Raw genomic sequence first — 18,615 nt, forward strand, 5'->3', positions numbered from 1 at the left:
CAAGAAGGCTGCAGGTTTGACACCCAGCTGTAGCTCGGCTGTGTAGAGTTGTTCTCTTTTGCATGCTTGGGTTTCCTCTCACACACCAAAAACCTGCATGTTAGTTTAACTGGCAACTCTAAACTGTTCCTTGGTGTGTATGATGGATGTGTGTGTGCTGTGGAAATCTGGTCCTGTTCATTTGTGTGTCCCCATGATGGACTGGTGACCTGTCCAGGGCAATAGTGGATCTAGCAAGTATGTGGCTAGCAAGGGGGCCACAATATAGAGAGGCTCAGTATTAGTCCACCATCCTTACACAAGATTTCACACTATAAATTGTATTTGGCTCCTTAGCGCTACTAGTGTTTGAACTTGGAATTGCATCCACTTATAATCATCGCACAAAGGATGGGTGAGTGGCAGGAATGGGGGACTTCAGGGGGGCAGTCCGATTTCAACAAACACATAAATAAATTTCAGCAGCTTTATCCTAGAAGGTTTCAGTACCTTCTAGGGTTCACCCACTCTGGCCCTCAAAGGCTACCATGCTGCACATGTTTGCTGTTTCTTTGCTCCTACACACCTGATTAAAATGAATGAGTAATTAACAGTGCAGAGTTAAAGGTGGTACGGAGATGATTACGTCCCTCCATTCAGTTGTAATAGAGCAGAAAACACAAAAAGCTAGCAGTATAGTAGCCTTTGAGGATTTGAGTTGGAGACATCTGTTATAGAATGAGCAATTTCAGAGCTCTGCCACTTTAGGAAAACTGTTCATTTAACCTCTCAACTCCATCCTTGATCTTACATTTTAGGGGATATTAGCTATAACACCCTTTTCTGTTCCAGAATGCTATTAAGTCTGACAACTGTAAGGAATTGGACTGATTGTGATGGAATGGGTGGGTCTGACTCTGGTGCAGCTCCACCTTTGTGATTCTGCAGCGAGCACCACCTCTCACCCCTCCCCCACTCAGGCTGCTATAAGCTGAGAAGTTCAGATATCCTTGAGGGACTCAGAGTAGAGCCACTTCTCCTCCAGAAGCAGCTCTCTTTAGCAAGTGAGAGGTGATTCTATGCTAATTTCCCCATTTGTGATGTCACAAACAGGGACTTTTTGACACAGCTTGTTTTAGGCACATAATTCCTAAAACCAAACACTGACAAAAATGGATGGCCAGGTTTTTTCATGTTGGCAGTGTTTAAAGAGGCAGATCCACATGGCAGCACAAAAGGATGCAAAAGCTTGGACGTAGTTCTGGGAGGGACAGCGGGAACATGTACACCCCCCCACCCCCACACTCTTTCTCCATAGTCAGTTTTGCCCCCTGCACTTTTAACAGTCCAAAACCAACATACGCTATATTAAATAGACACTGGTTGAGCACTAGGGCCAAGCAGAAAAAAACGCTTGTGTTGAAGCCTGTTTCCCATTAGAACCATCCATAAGTGTCATGGTCTGCATTCTGCGTCTCCCTCACATGTCTCCTTGTGTTCTCCATCCCTCTCTAGTGTCCTTCAGTTTAGATATCAGGTTTGGCTTTCTGCCTGTTTGGATTTTTTTTTTGTTCCCCATCCTAATAAAAGGGATTTTACTTTTACAAATCGCTCCTGCCTCGTGTCGTCTGGTGTTCTGCATCTAGGGTCCTAACCCCCCCCAGTAAGTTCATCTATTGGCTCTGCTGATACTTGATAACATGTGATTGGCTGTTCCTGCCATCTGTGTTCTTGACAGTTCTGCATTCCTGACATTGCATTAAAGAGCCTCTCTAGGCTGTAGTTTTGTACATATTTTTGTATACTTACTGTAAAGACACCCCCCCCCCCCACCACCACTTCTAAAGTCAAAACTACGTACATTTTCAAAAGGTTGAGTTTTGCATAAAATTCCCTCTAAAATGAATCTTTAATCTTTACATTTTCCCCATAAATCCAAAAAAACTGTTGCCTTTTATCTTCCAGCATTTTTCTGGTTCTTGGCTTGTTCAGTAAAAGACATAGCTGTATATTATCAGCTTCAAGCACAGAGGACAGCTGTGTAGTAAATGTCTACATGACACGCAAATCTTGTTAGTAGGAAATAATTGTGTTAATAAACATTTCTGCTTGTTACGTTTGTTCATGCATTTTACATGGAGAAACTGTTAAAAATTAACAGCCCTCTGACACCTATTAACTTTCCTGCCAGACTGTGTTTTAAAGGGAAGCAGAAGGCCCCCGTGGCTCCAAAATCTTCCTTTATCACCACAGTGCCATCAGTTTTCTGCCTGCTCTGGAATTTGACTCAAACATACCAAAGACTGTAACTGGTCTGAATCTGAGCACACACGGTGACAGGTGCATCTCTCAATCCATCTCCAAATCATTCTTTTACAATCATAGAGACTGCTTGATATTCTGAGCACATCTTTATGTGCTTGAACTTCAGAAAAAAATAAGTGTGGAGTGTGGAGCACAGCTTAAAAAGACATCCTGAAAACACATGAGAAACAGTAAGATCTTAACTTAAAGTTCACAACTCTGCAGCTTCTCTTTCTGCAGAAGATGAAACATTAAGTAAGTCATATTGTTTTGCCTTTTTTAGTGAGGCATTTTCTTGTTTCTGCCACATTTTGAGGAAAAAAAACCTCAACTTTTAAAGGTGAGCTTTACTCATATTTTAAAACATTTGCAGTGGTCTGTAGTAGAAATAAATGCCTTGTAAGGCCTAATTTATACTTCTCTGTCTGTGTTGGAACCATTGGAACAGAGACACACAAAGCCATTGAGCATCGACGCAAAGGAAGATGGAGACTAGCCCCCACTTTTAACTATCAGTCTAAAGAGACAGAGAACGTAAGTTTGTGTTTGGTCAGGACACCGCTTCCTGTAAATTCATCAACAGCACCGTCTGTACCGCTTCAAAACGTAAAGATTTTTAGTGGCAGACATGGATCAGATTGAAGAATGCCGTGTGGTGAAGTTGCTAATGCTAACAGTCAGCTTAAACTAGCAGAGATGTTTTGTTGCTGTTTCCTGGACTCTAAACCAACAACAGCCTTCCCCATCGTGAGCCAAAATGGCTGAGTCCATGAATGTTAAGTAACGGTAGCTGACTGTTTTTACAGGACCATAGCGTTTGCAAAACGGGATTTGCCACGGCTCCCTGGGGAGGATAAAAGTCGTTTATAAGATCAGACCGTGGCGGTAATGTGGCGCAATCATGGCAGTTTTATAAAAGATTAGGCGATGGTGGCATAAAGGGGGTATGGGGCGGCCTCTGCGCTGCCGCAGACTTCTGTTTGTCTTGGACATAACTTGCTTTTTATTGTGATTGAAGCCGTGATCGTTAAGTTTTTTTTTAACAAGCAGCTCCTAAAGGTGTCTGTCCCCATCAGTCCCTGTGCAGTCTCTGGTGACCTGAGCATCAGCTCTAACAGAGAGGCTCACGGAGCGCTGCGACGCTCCAGTTTGCCATCTCAGCTGATTTTGTTCAAAAAGCAAACCTTATTGCCTGTGTTTACTTTCATTTTCAATAAATTTGCCAGCCGCAGCTCAGCAATAACTCCCCACATCATCATGACATCTGCCTCTGTTGCGCCAGGGCGCATACAACCGACCATTACCGCAATATTACTACCAAGTGAGGCGGAACGAATGCCGCAAAATTCGCGCAACGCCATGCCGGCGTTTATAGACATACCATTGCGGTAATATTACGCCGATTTGCCGGCATGGTGTGTCTTGTAAAAAGGTCTAGTGTGACGTAGATCTGTCAGGCTTTTCAAATCCTAGAGGTTCACCATCTATTTTCTATCTGAAGCTAATGAAGGAAATAGGGGTAGGAGACTGTTTACATGTTCAGCCTGCATGAAAAACTCAGAGTGACCAATTATAATCAGAAATAAAAAATATATATAGTTTTTAGTGAATTTAGCCAATAAACATTTCCATTTAAAAATGCATGTCATGAGCAGCGAATGACAGCATAAATAAAAACAACTTGACTTGTTGTACCCTTTGACCTCTTGGTGTGCTGGAAGTATTTTGTCTCTGATTAGTTTTCAGATTTTCAGTTTTATATGCCTCATTTATTAAAACAGCTGAACCCTCAAGAATGCACATTTAATGATAAAAATCTCAGATTTCTGACTTTTTACATCTGAGATTAAAGGGGCATTGTGGAAGTTTGACAGCCAAAACATGTATAGAAATAATAAATTTCTTCTTCATACATTCTCCTGCAATGCCCTGGTCCTGTAGAATGAGCCCTGGCATTTTTACTGTGATTGCCCGTTTTTCTGTAAAATCATAGAAAAAGAGAGCTGCTCGGGTCGAGCAGGCTGCTTCATGCGCGTTCACGCTCAGGCATAGCCCGTTGCATTTGCTATCCGTAGCCACTTTGTTGCTCGCCTAGTGATGAACCTAGCTACATTTCTGAGGACCCTTAGCTACTTTCTGTAGAACTTTCTTCTAGATATTTCCTGCAAATTAGCAACAAAATAAACATTTTCGCTCCGAACTGTTCTTTGAACGTTGTTTCAGCTGTCATCAAGGATATAAATGTTACAGATGCAAAAGATGTCACTGGTGCTTTAGCTCACCTAGTAAGATGTTAGACTCGTGTGCAGAAGACCTGGGTTTGATTCTGGATGTGAACATAGTTTATTTGGAGTTTCTTTTTTACATTAATGGTATATTTTTTACAGTAAGATGCCCAAATTTTTATTTGAGACTCGCCAAAAGGCATTGAATTCACAGATAAAAAAGATGTGGGTGCAACTTTCATTTTGGAACAATTTTTCAAGCAAGGGAATGGAATGATCTGAGCATGCAGGAGGACTGACCCATCATAAACCTTTGTTTGTCGGCTGTGCTGAAGAGAAAGGTACAGAACCAAATTATTTAATTATTTAGCTGCGCGTTCTCCTGCACTCTGTCCTCCGGGCCACACACACACACACACACACACACACACACACACACACACACACACACACACACACACACACACACACACACACACACACAAGGGACTGTCTCAGCTGTTGTTTTCGTTAAGGAGTGTGCACGTACAGCAAGCGCGCCTCGTGCATGAGCCTACTATTGAAGCTGCTGTTACGCTTTTGGCCTGAGGGGGCAATCGCAAGCATAAAAATTCAAAACTCCATAAAGTCCCTTTAAAGTCAGACTTCTTTTTCTTTCTTTTTATTTTGAGTGGCCCTAATCCTCTTCTGTACCTACGGTGCTCTTCTGCAGTCCTCTTCTGTATATACAGATCACTGAGAATAAAACAAGAAAAGAAAAATAACTCTAAATTTAATCACAGAAATCTGATATTTTTTCTCAGAGCTTTTAAATTAAAGTCTTTTCTTCCTTTTTTTTACAGCCTGACTTGTTTTTCCCTTACCACATTTAATTAAAAAATCAAATCAAATGTTATCTTTTCAGATTTATCAAACAAGAACACTTACCACCAAAGAAGTAATGATTGATGATTTATTCGCCTTTCCCTATAAATCATGATAAACTGGTGATATTTTCCTTCTTCACTTGAAGAATAAAATAAATCAACTTCTCTTATTTTTCACGTGGCATCATATCAGCAAGAGTCTCCAGCAATCCATCAGTGTCTGAAATTCCATTTTAATGTCAAGATGCCCTTTAAAATGAGGCCAGCCAAAGACTGGAAGGAAATGGTTTTGAGATGACAACTGGTGATATTAAAGGCTCGGTGACAGAAGGGGGCGCAAGCAGAAAAAAATGGTGTGCGCTCATCTTTCCAAATGAATCTGATTAATCTGAATAATCAGAAGTTAAAATGTAAACAGTGAGACAGAAACTGTCTTCTAGTTTAGAATATTTAAACAATTTTGCTCCACAAACCCTTTTGCGGAGGTGTGGAACAAGAGTCCAGTAAAGGCCAATGTACTTGTGGGATCTTCAACTCAAAACCTCGAAGAAAGAATCTCAATTAAACATGAAAATCAGGATTTACCATGTTTAGTGTTCTTAGTACAGAACTAAACAACAGAACACCTTGCTTCAGAAAGCAGAAGCTTCAGTGCAGAGGGGTGTGATTGGACCTTAACAGGTCAAAGGTCTCCTGTTCGTTAACACCTTAATGATAAGGGATGCTATTTCTTTTTCAGGACAGAAATGTTCTTAACTACATCTAGTTAATGGGAGTCTTGAGAGTTAGGCTCTCCAACAATACAATGTTGCACTGGATGGGATTCCCAGATGGTTTTAGAACTATTCACAAGTATTCAATGCTCTCCAGCAGCACGGCACCAAGAGAGGACATGATTCACCCTGAGATGCTGAAGGATTTGTAGGACTGTAACAGTAGGGCTGCACGATATTAGGAAAACCTACGATATTCGATAACAGTACTTAATATTGCGATATCGATATTACTCACGATAAATGAAACAAATACTAAAGTATGCAGTGTTGATGTCGTCTGGGGTGTGACGTCTGCTCTGGGTTCAAAGCAAACAAAAACTAATGCATGAATTCCATTATAACATACCATTTTTATTGCAAAAATATGCAGCTGCACCTGCTACTGTATTAGCAGCAAAACAACAAACTGCATGCATGCAGTTTCTCAGTGACTTTAAAACATCACCTCCACCATAAAACTTGTTCTGATGCTCCAAATACAGAAAAACATCCCTTACCAGGGTTTTCTGAATAAATAAAAATATCAGAAAATAAGTTTAAATGTTAAATAATAGTTAACATCACTTACATGCAACAGCAAATTCTCTCATTGCTACTGAACATTTTCTCCACTTATGTGGTTATGATATAAGGCTGTTGCTGCAATTGGGAAGTGATCTGTGCTGGGCCAAACTAGGAGAAAATTAAGATTTTTTGAGGGACAGAGAAAAAAAATTGTCTCCCTTTCAGAAGAGGAACTGGCAAAAAAACTACATGGAACATATGTGAAAACGTTTGTTTTTAACCCCAAATTGAACAAGTTTACCTAGATCTTAAAAAGCAGCTCAGATGACGAAACTGCAACTATGATTCTGATAACAAGCTAACAAATTGAACTAAGAAAACCGGCTAGCAGAACTTCTGACTGACAGTTTATGTGCAGCAGCAAATCAACTATCCTGATTAACAAGGTTGTAAAAGCTCATAAATGAAAAATCACTTTGATGTGTGGGGGAACTTTTCCAGGCCCTCTTTAGCAGGGTGGGACTGGGAGGAGAGTGCTGCTGTAGCCTTTTAGCTGGAAGCTAACCGGAGCCAGAAACCTCAGCACAAAGTGCGTTCGTTAATCTGAGCCAGCATGACGAACAAGGGAAGCGAGCGGCAGCGGAAAGCGGGGGCGGAGCGGAACGGAGATAGTGGAATTTTGGGGATACAGTCTGTGCTGGAGCGGGTGAACCAGGCGGCCCAAAGTAAGCACAGCCCGGGAAGCTCCGCTCAGCAGCACCGTCTTCGACGCTCCGGTGTCGGCGCGCGGAGGAAGTGGTGGTGCCGAAAACAAGAGCGGTTATGTAAGGGCTGGCAAACATCTCAACCTTCGGATGGAGACAGCCGAGCAGCGCGGGGCAGCTCGTAGGGGGCGGGCGTATTACGTGAACGGACCCATCTGATTGGCCGCCTATCAGAAGGGCTACATTTGATTGGTCAAATAATACTTCCACGTAAAAAACAGAGCTGGTTTACAAAAAGTTGATGTGTATGACATGGATGGAAATGTTTGAACCAAACATTTATCGCCGTTTTGACGTGCTTTGCGATGGGCCTATCGCACGTCCTGTTATCGCGATGACGATAATTTTTCGATATATTGTGCAGCCCTAGTTCACAGGCTTTTGCAGTGTTGCAAAGAGTAGAATCATAACTGTCAGGTAGTAAAACAGGAAAAAAAAATGAAAGGGGGATTTTTCCCACCTGTAAGGCAATCACTCTGTTCAGAGCAGTGTCTGAGTTTTACCTCCTGGACCTCTCTCATTGTGACCCCAATAGCGTACTTTACAGTAGTTAAAAATAGATCCTGATGTAATGTCACAATGCATTCTGGGATGTAGCCCTAGACAAACAAGTGTGCATTTTGCATGGGTGCCAGTGGGAAAGGTCTTACATCCAATAATGAAGAGCCGATACTAGCAACACTTACAGATGGGGATTTATCCAGGAGACGTCAAATGTAGAGTAGGCTATTAACATTCAGAGAAGTTAAAGGGGGCATATTATGGCAACCTTTTGCATCCTTTTGTGCTGCGTGGGGGTCTCTCCTGCCAACACTCCAAACATGAAGAAAAAAACATCTGTTTTCTGTCAGTGTTTGGTTTTAGCAATTGTGTGCCTAAAACAAGCTTTTTCAAAATGTCCCCAGTTGTGATGTCACAACAATAAAATTTGAATAGAACCACCTCTCGCTTGCATCGGATATCAGAGTTTCTCAGCTTATAGCAGCTAGAGTGAAGGGTGGACATGGCCAGTTCCAACTTGTTCTTCTTAAAGTTTCAGAGACCAGAAATGGCTTATTCTGGAAGATAGTGAAAATGTCAAGTATAAAACACATGAAATCGCATTATGTGGGATTTTGTACAAAGAACTTCATAAACCTTTTTGTAATAACATACAACATACATAATATGAATGCAATGAGGCAAATATTTAACAGTTGTTTTTTTTTTAATCAAAAGGTCAAATTAATAGTCTCGTCTTCCTCCGCTTATCCGGATCCGGGCCGCGGGGGCAGCATCCCATCTAGGGAGCTCCAGACCGTCCTCTCCCTGGCCACCTCCACCAGCTCCTCTGGCAAGACCCCAAGGTGTTCCCAGACCAAATTGGAGATGTAACCTCTCCAACGTGTCCTGGGTCGACCCGGGGGCCTCCTGCCGGCAGGACATGCCCGAAACACCTCCCCAGGGAGGGGTCCAGGAGGCATCCTGACCAGATGCCCAAACCACCTCAACTGACTCCTTTCAATCCGGAGGAGCAGCGGTTCTACTCCGAGTCCCTCCCGAATGTCCGAGCTCCTCACCCTATCTCTAAGGCTGAGCCCGGCCACCCTACGGAGGAAACTCATTTCAGCCGCTTGTATCCGCGATCTCGTTCTTTCGGTCATTACCCAAAGCTCATGACCATAGGTGAGGATTGGGATGTAGATCGACCGGTAAATCGAGAGCCTGGATTTCTGGCTCAGCTCCCTCTTCACCACGGCAGATCGGCTCAGTGTCCGCGTCACTGCAGATGCTGAACCAATCCGCCTGTCGATCTCCCAATGCCTCCTACCCTCACTCATGAACAAGACCCCGAGATACTTAAACTCCTCCACTTGAGGTAGGACCTCTCCCCCGACCCGGAGTTGGCAAGCCACCCTTTTCTGGTCGAGAACTATGGTCTCAGATTTGGAGGTGCTGATCCTCATCCCAGCTGCTTCACACTCGGCCGCGAACCTACCCAGCAAGAGTTGAAGGTCAGAGCTGGATGAAGCTAGGAGGACCACATCATCCGCAAAAAGGAGAGACGAGATTCTCCTGCCACCAAACTCGACACACTCCACACCACGGCTGTGCCTAGAAATTCTGTCCATAAAGGTAATGAACAGAACCGGTGACAAAGGGCAGCCCTGGCAGAGTCCAACCCTCACCGGGAACAGGTCCGACTTACTACCGGCTATGCAGTCCAAACTCACGCTCCTCTGGTAAAGGGACTGAATGGCCCTTAACAGAAAGCCACCCACCCCACACTCCTGGAGCGTCCCCCACAGAGTGCCCCTGGGGACACGGTCATAAGCCTTCTCCAAATCCACAAAGCACATGTGGATTGGTTGGGCAAACTCCCATGCCCCCTCCATCACCCTTGCAAGAGTATAGAGCTGGTCCACAGTTCCACGGCCAGGACGAAACCACATTGCTCCTCCTCAATCTGAGATTCAACTATCGATCGGACCCTCCTCTCCAGTACCTTGGATTAGACCTTTCCAGGGAGGCTGAGGAGTATGATCCCCCTATAGTTGGAACACACCCTCAGGTCACCCTTCTTAAAGATGGGGACCACCACCCCGGTCTGCCACTCCACAGGAACTGCCCCCGATGACCACGCAATGTTGCAGAGACGTGTCAACCACGAAAGCCCTACAACATCCATAGCCTTGAGATACCCAGGACAAATCTCATCCGTCCCCAGGGCTCCGCCGCTGTGTAGTTGTTTGACTACCTCAGCAACTTCTGCCCCCAAGATTGGACAGTCCATCCCCAGGTCTCCCGGCTCTGGTTCCTCCTCAGAATGCGCATAGGTGGGATTGAGGAGCTCCTCAAAGTATTCCTTCCACCGTCCGACTATAGCCCCAGTTGACGTCAGCCGCTCCCCATCCCCACTGTAAACAGTGTGAGCGAGTTGCTGCCTTCCTCTCCTGAGGCGCCAGACAGTTTGCCAGAACCTCTTTGGAGCAGATCGATAGTCTTTCTCCATGGCCTCCCCAAACTCCTCCCACGCCCGAGATTTTGCCTCGGCAACTGCCACTGCTGCACCCCGCTTGGCTATCCGGTACCTGTCTGCTGCCTCTGGAGACCCACAGACCAGCTACGCCCTGCAGGCCTCCTTCTTCAGCCTGACGGCTCCCCGAACCTCTGGTGTCCACCAGCAGGTACGAGGGTTGCCACCACGACTGGCACCGGCCACCTTGCAACCACAGCCAGCAACAGCCACCTCAACAATCGCAGAGTGGAACAAGGCCCACTCGGAGTCAATGTCCCCCACTGCTCTCGGGACGCGGTCAAAGCTCTGCCGGAGGTGGGAGTTGAAGACCGTCTTGACAGGTTCTTCTGCCAGGCGTTCCCAGCAGACCCTCACTATGCGTTTGGGTCTGTCAGGTCTACGCGGCATCTTCCCCTGCCATCTGGTCCAACTCACCACCAGGTGGTGATCAGTTGACAGCTCCGCTCCTCTCTTCACTCGGATGTCCAAAACATACGTCGCAGGTCAGATAGACTACAAAGTCTATCATCAACCTGCGACATAGGCGACCTGCGACCTAGGCTGCTCTGGTACCAAGTGTACCCATGGGCATCCTTATGTTCAAACATGGTGTTCGTTATGGCCAAACTGCGGCTTGCACAGAGGTCCAATAATGAAACACCACTCGAGTTCAGATCAAATTAATATTTTCTTTTATTGTTTCTTAGTTATAAAGGTCACAGAATGATGTGATATGTGAGGTTTTGTGCAAATGGTTCATATTCCTGCACAATTATTCCAAAAATGCATGTATTCCTGTATTCAGCCAACAAAGCCTATGCTATGACATTAAGGATTTTACTAAACACACAAAGCTGAGCATCAACTCCCTTCCTGGAAACTGCATCTAAACTTTTTTCCTTTTTTACGTTTCTTTTTCCCTAATCCCAAAATCTGGAAAGCTCAGAGGTTCCACCATGAATTTCCAAAAACCCAACATATCTGTGCAAAACCGAAGTAGGTTAAGAAGATTCTGTCGTCACAACAAATGATGCAGATCGTGCCCCTTCACTTTTGGGCACATCCCCAAGCAGTGCTAATAATCCTGCCTGCAAACAAGCTGTCAGTTTTACTACGAATGTAAACCTTGTTACTGGAATGCTGTTCGCAGAAATGTCACTCCAGGTTGGGGGTAAGGAGGCCCGAAAGTGGCTGCCCTCTAAAGGTCACAGCCATCACTCTGAATTAAAGCACATTTAAAGCAGTGGCAATACTGAGCATTGCTACACGTAAACATGCATGTGAAACAGCTTTTCCTTCTGATTCTATGAGCTCCAAATATAAGAAATTCATTGAAAATAGAAACAATGCTGGAAGTGCTGCAGGGGTGTAAGAAATTTTTATCTGATGCTCTCACTGGTGCTCTTCAGCCAAGGGATCCACATGAATGTTGGGCAAAAGGAGATCTGAGGCACTCAGGAGATACAAAATTAAAAATCCTTTATTGGTGCATGGCTTAAATAGTTAAAAACATCAGCGCCGACGCATTTCAGCCCACAGAGCCTTCGTCAGGGCTCAAAGTGTTTGTAGGTCTTCTCATACGCGTTGGCACTAATGTTTTTAACTATTTAAGCCATGCACCAATAAAGGCTTTTTAATTTTGTATCTCCTGAGGACCTAAGATCTCCTTTTGCCCAACTTAATAAATTAATTATTTTATACTAATTACATATTACTTTCAAATCTCAGAATGTGCTTTTGCAGGAAAATGTAGACAACCAACAATTAACTGGCTCATTTAGATAAATGTGTGGTATCTAATCTAATCTTAAGGTTAGTTCTCAGTTAGTTATTACAGCTCTCTGATCCTCAGCTGATAAAATAACCTTCTGTTGCTCACAATGTCCTGGCTGTGAGGTACAAGTTAACCCTGGAGAATTGTTCTCGTGTTGCATAAAACAGCTGTTTGCAAATCTCTAACCAGGCTCAGCTATTTCTGTACTTTTTTCTCTGTTACAACTCATAAAATGTAGTTTTGATCTTTTCTGGGCCTCCAGGTGATAACAAGTTGGTTAGGCCTCTGTGAGAGAAAAACTGGAGACCAGGGGTCAACAATTCCCATCATTATCCTTACTTTGGATGAAGTTCATTATTTTTGCAAGATTATTGATGTTTTTTAATATATTATTAATACATTTTCAGTGGTCTGTAGTCGGAATGAATGCCCTGTAAGTTGTTATCTGGGGGCAAAAAGCTCTGGTGCACCTGTTTGAGGACACAGACATAAGCCGGTGGAGAAAGTAGCTTCAGGCGGCAGGTTTTAGAGTCTATTTTCCTGATATTTAAATAACAGAGGCCTGAATGAGCTGCTGCCATGTGGTTGGGTAAAGGAGTAAAAACTGATACCAATATTTTACGATATTACATTTTACGACATGTCTCAGTCAATGTGTGTGCCTCTCTCCCTCGCAAAGCTGACGGAGCAGCATAAATTAGGCTTAACTCTGGGGAAGAAACCTCTGGTGCATCTATATGAGGATGTAGCAGTCAGCTGGGACAGAAAGAAGCTTCAGAGGGCAGGATTGGAGCCTTATTTCTGGACTTTTGGACATCTCACCTCTGATTGGCTAACAACACGACTCTACCACTGACTCCATTTACTTTGCAATGTTGATGTTATATCTCCACAAATAACGTTCTGCCATGTGGTGGAGTTGCTAATGCTAACAGTTAGCTTAAACTAGCCAAGACATTCTCTGCTGTTTCCTGAACGCTAAACCAACAACAGCCTTTGCCGTCGTTAGTTAAGATGGGTGAGTCAATGAGTGTTAAGTGACAGTGTGACGTAGATCTGTCAGGATTTTTTGAACCAAGTGTTTTTCTGCCCATTTTCATCAGAAGCAAATGCAGGAAATAGGGGTAGAAGACAATTTTCATGTTCAGCCTGTACGTTAAACTCAGAGTGACTGATCATTTTCAATAATAATAATAAAGAATTGTTTCTTAGCGAACCTGCTCTTTAATAGTTTACTTGTAGCTAAACAGTTGTGGTGACGCCATCTCTTGTATCGTTTGATTTTATCTTTTAACAAAACAGTTCCTGTTGAATAAAAATGAGCAAAAATGAAACACAAAGCCTGCAAAGTGAGCCATATTTTCACCAGATTACTGGGGGTCACAGTTAAGCTTTAACAGGAATTCAAAAACAAATCCTCAGTGGAAATAGTAATGCATACTGTAGGTGCCACGTGGAAGGAAAGCATCTCATCATCCAGCTCTCAAGTTCACAAGCATAACTTTGTCTGTAACTCCAAGTTATCTCAGACTTGTGTCAAGCTATAGCAGGTGATAAAAATATCACAAATGAATTAGATCAGGTCATTCTGCTACTGCTTTGAGCGATAGCCTCTCCATGATGTCATGGAAAACCAGAATAAGGGTTTACAAAGGGGGTGTACACCCCTACAGGGGAGCTGTGCTTCTATGAAACAGTTTCTAAGTACTTAAACACACAAATAAACACAATGCTGCTGTCAAAACCTCAATAAAATCTGGAAAATGGTGATAATCTGTAAGATGTTTGTTCACATCAATTTCAGTTTGTTTCTTACGGAAGTGTAGTGACTGACAGATGAGATTTCACCACGCAGGGGTGATCAACTACTCTGTTTGTATGTTTTTAAATGTGATTTCAGCTGATGAATGGGACTCCAACTGAGCCTGCTTCTCCAGGGAAGGGTGCTGTCAGAATCCCAGATGCAATACAATAATAAGAAGTTTGTTCCAATGAGGAGCAATGCTGGCAAAAAGCCCATAGATAAGTGAAAACCTTGTTTTCCACACAAGACCACTTAAACACATCACTAGCAACAAAACTATGAACAAAGCAGGGATTCATTTTTCTGACTGTTTGTTAATGGTATAAATCAGCTTACCAGTGTGAGTGCGTGGAGCAGGTGCACCGAGGTCCTGTCAAAATCCCTGATCCTCAGCTTCCCATGCGGATCCTGGTAGCATATCAGCATGAGTTTCCTTGCAGTCCCTCCCTGGGATTGGCTCTCTTCGCTGGAGTATTCCCTGTCCGTGTGTCCCTCCTTCTTCACTCGCCTCTTCTGCTTCTTGATGCAGCAAAGAGGTTCGAGAGAGAGAGAGAGAGAGAGAGAGAGAGAGAGAGAGAGAGAGAGAGAGAGAGAGAGAGAGAGTGCTTTGCCCCTTGCAGAGCCCCCCTTCAGCAGCAGACTGAGCTGACTGATCGTGGGAGTTGCTCTCTTTCTCTGTTCTAGCCTGAAAATGCAGCACAGAGGACCTTTGCCAGTTTCTCAGCTGTGTGCAGTATTGATGGAGTTGCTGAGGGGATGCTAACACAGCATGAATCCTCACCGTTCCCTGCTCTCGTCCTTTAACCCCTCCTTGTCTCTTTCCCGAGCTCAGATCCCCCTCTTCTCCCCTCTTAACTGCTTGTTCTCCTCAGACCTGTTCTGCATCCCCTTCAGATGTCAAAGTCCTGACTTGCCAGTTGAAGTAGATCAATGACTTCCAGCCTTCCCTACTACTCTGCATGCTGACTGTCCATTCTTTGCATTGCACGCTTTTCTCACGTGTATCGTGTCAGCTGTTATTAAAACCTACCACAACCCTGACTGCAACAAACACTGTCACAGCTATATCGCAGCAGTGCAAGAAAGAGCAGAAGTGCAGGTGTTGCAGAAAAATGCAGGTTCAGTCAGAAAGCAGAGCACCTTATACACACATTATCCCCTTTAGATATCTGCAGGATCAAAGTCACACAGTTAAGAAAGGCAGAGAAATTCGTTGAAAATGATGATTACAGTAAAACAGAATATAAATCGTAAAAACATTTTTATCATTATCACAAATGTTTGACAGATATTCACAGAGTTAAAAACACACTGACCAAATGGTGTTATTGTATTTCTACAGGGTGCGGACAGATACTTGTGCACTTTAGAGTTGGTGTGTTTGTGCTTCTCTGCGTGAATGCACGTGTCGAGCCATAAAACAGCTCAGACTCACTCACACAGATACGACAATACACATGTATAAAAATACAGTTTTAAACACAATCTGGGTCAGATTACACTCATCTATTTGTTTGTTTGATGGTACATTCTTAAAATTCATTTCTGAACAGAAATTCACGTCTCAGCAGAGGAGATAAAGAAAAGAGTGCAGGAGACGGAACAAACAGACGTCTGAGTCACCAAACTGATTATGAGAGAACAAAACCTCTCCTAAAGATAAGTTACCAACCCGTCCCTCTGATGGGTGCATGAGCGTTCGGGCTCTCTCAGGGTGACAAAAGGTCACTTTGCATTTGACGTTATGGAAACAACTCTCAGTTTATTGAAGGTCAAATCACACAAAACTAAAATTTAGAAATCAATGAATCAGACTAAAATTTAAATTAACCTGTCAAATCAAAGCCTCACAGAATTCATGATTTAGACTAAAGTCTATTTTACGAAAAAACCTAGTGACCCTGTTACTCATTAAAGTAACACGTCTAATGTGAAACAGCAGAATTCATTAATCATAATATTTAACATTTTTTACTGAATAATTAGCCACAGATTAGTAGAGTTTACTCTGTGACAAGAAACTGAGGAAGAGACAGCTGAAGAACAACTGTTTAATGAAGTTATCTGATCTGTGAACACTGCAGGTAACACGCTGAGTATTTAAAAAAAACTTTTGTTGAACTCCTCAGATTTCACACTTGCTCACAGTCTTATTTTTTACTTTCAGCTTTGAAAGATCAAATCTAAATAGAATTGTGAAAAATACAACAAGATCAAATAAAAAACTGTTGAAACGTTTTTAATCAGGACCTTTGATCTTGACATTGTCATGATCTGTGTCCCTCTGGTCCCCAGCCCCCTCCTGTTCTCCCCCTTTGTGTCTCATTATGATCCCCAGCTCTCTCTAGGGTTCCCTCATGTTTCCCTCTAGTCACTCCCTAGTAGTTCCAATTTGATTTTGTATTAGTCCTCCTCTGTTTATTAGTTGTTTATATTTGCCCTTAGTCTTTAGGTTTAGTTATTCAGTGTTTTATAGGTTAATGTTTATCTTCCCTCCTACTTAGTTATTTCCCCCATTTAGGTTATTGATGGCACCTGTCTTCCCTCCAGATCTCACACCTGTCACCTGTTCCCCTGATTACCTCCCTCTGTGTTTAAAAACCCTGTCTCGTCCCTCAGTATTTATCGGTCCATTGTCTTTTGTCAGTGTTGTTTTGTCCCCCTCTAGTTACGATAGATCCTGGCTCATGTGAGAGCTTTTGTTTTGTCTACAGAACTTTAGATTTTTGACCTTGTGTCCTATAGTCTTTGTTTTTTTAGTTCTCATCCTAATAAAAGGATTTTTTTATTTGAATGGCCTCTCCTGCCTCGAGTTGTGGTGTTCTGCATTATGGGTCCAATCCTCATGCGCTCGCAGCGTGACAGACGTCTCTTTTAAAGTTTTAATCCAAAATCTGAACCACCCTAGCAGGAGGCACCAGTGTGAGCCATTGATAGTTTGTTTTAGATTACAAGCTAGTTGGCTCCAACAGAGATGTTTCACCGCTGCCACTCGGTTGCTTGGCAACATCACATTGTGGTTTGTGGCAAGATGTTGTAGCATAAAACTAAACTGCAACACTGGCTTAGTTTGGTTTTTTAAATATCACATAAAGCTATTCTTCCAATGAAAATGACATTTTTACAAGTCTGAATTAAATTTAAAATACTGGACCAAAAATTTCTACCAGAAAAGAAAAGCACTGTTTAAGATTTCCACAATTCATTCTTTATTTGGCACTATGATAATGTCATTGTGACTTTCTCCCAGTGAGGAAATCCATTTTCAGATACCCACAGTGTTTCTATAAATTTATGAAACTTAAAAACCCAACATGCGTGCACACACACACACACACACACACACACACACACACAAATGAGTACGATGGTTTCATTATTAATGTTGGATGTGAATAATCACATTCTATATAGCTGAAATATTCTTTTCTGTCAAGAATTTTGTTTAAAAGACCCCCTCATTATATAATAAGTTGGCTTACCATATTTATGTCTACTCCTTTTTTCCTTTAAAGGCATACTATACCATTTTTTCATATATTTAAACCATTTTCTTGAGCCAGTATGTGCTAATACGATCCTTTACAGGGTTAATGAAACGTCACCCAGACCCCCATCACCCTCTGTGGCCAGAATATCACACTTGCAACTTCAGAGTGCCAGTCCGATCCCTGATGGACTTTGTAAAACGGAGCTGACATAACTGGTGCTGCAGTCTGCTTCCAGCATGTTTCCTGCATGTTTTATATCATGAACATGGGTGATTTGTGTGATTTAGTGATGAACCACTTCTGTCTACACCAGTAAAGGCTGGGGAGACATTTCAGCTGTTAGTTTAAGGTACTAAAAAGATGAACGCAAAGCAAGGAGATAAGTTTGACTTTTGCACTTTCACTAACAGAACACTAGAGGGTGCTAAAAGCAAGCCAAAACTGCAAAGTATCCCTTTAAGAAGGGTCAGAATGGAGTTGTATGGATTGGTCAGAACAACAGAATTCCAATCGGAATGAGTGGAAAAGAGATTTCCTTTTTTATTATCTCTTACAAAAGGGATGACCCAAAATCTTAGCAGAGTGGCTCTTAACAGGCAAGCAGACCAGAACAATTACTCAGCGATAACAGTGAGTGTATCTAAACAAGAAAAACGTTATCTACTGTGCATGAATGGGCAGGTGACACACCATGACAACAAACCTTACAGAAACGTGTTGTCCTTTGATTTGGGAGAAACAGTCCATTCCAGCATGATTATATTGGCATTTATTAAATCCTTTCTCATTTTTATGGTCCTTTTTTTCTTCCCAGTGATTGTCACATTTATGAAAGGCTGAGGAATAAATCTAAGTTTGAAACTCCCCCCAAAAAGTAGCTGAAAGAAAACAATGTGTTCAAACTTAGACGTCTAAAAGATTAGGTTTTATTTTGTTTGCCTTTCATATCAAATATTTTTTACCAAGTCAACATTGTGTAGTTCCTTCCATTATTGAAAACAATAAAAACAGCTGGTCTTGAAGGGTTTTAGTGAGATCTTTAAACACAGTTGCACCAACATTTCTGAATTTACAGGAACGTTTAACCTGCAGAGATACGTTTTGCAAAAACAGAAAGAACACAACAGCGG

Source organism: Nothobranchius furzeri, chromosome 17 (assembly GCF_043380555.1).
Source record: "Nothobranchius furzeri strain GRZ-AD chromosome 17, NfurGRZ-RIMD1, whole genome shotgun sequence".
NCBI classification, from domain to species: domain Eukaryota; kingdom Metazoa; phylum Chordata; class Actinopteri; order Cyprinodontiformes; family Nothobranchiidae; genus Nothobranchius; species Nothobranchius furzeri.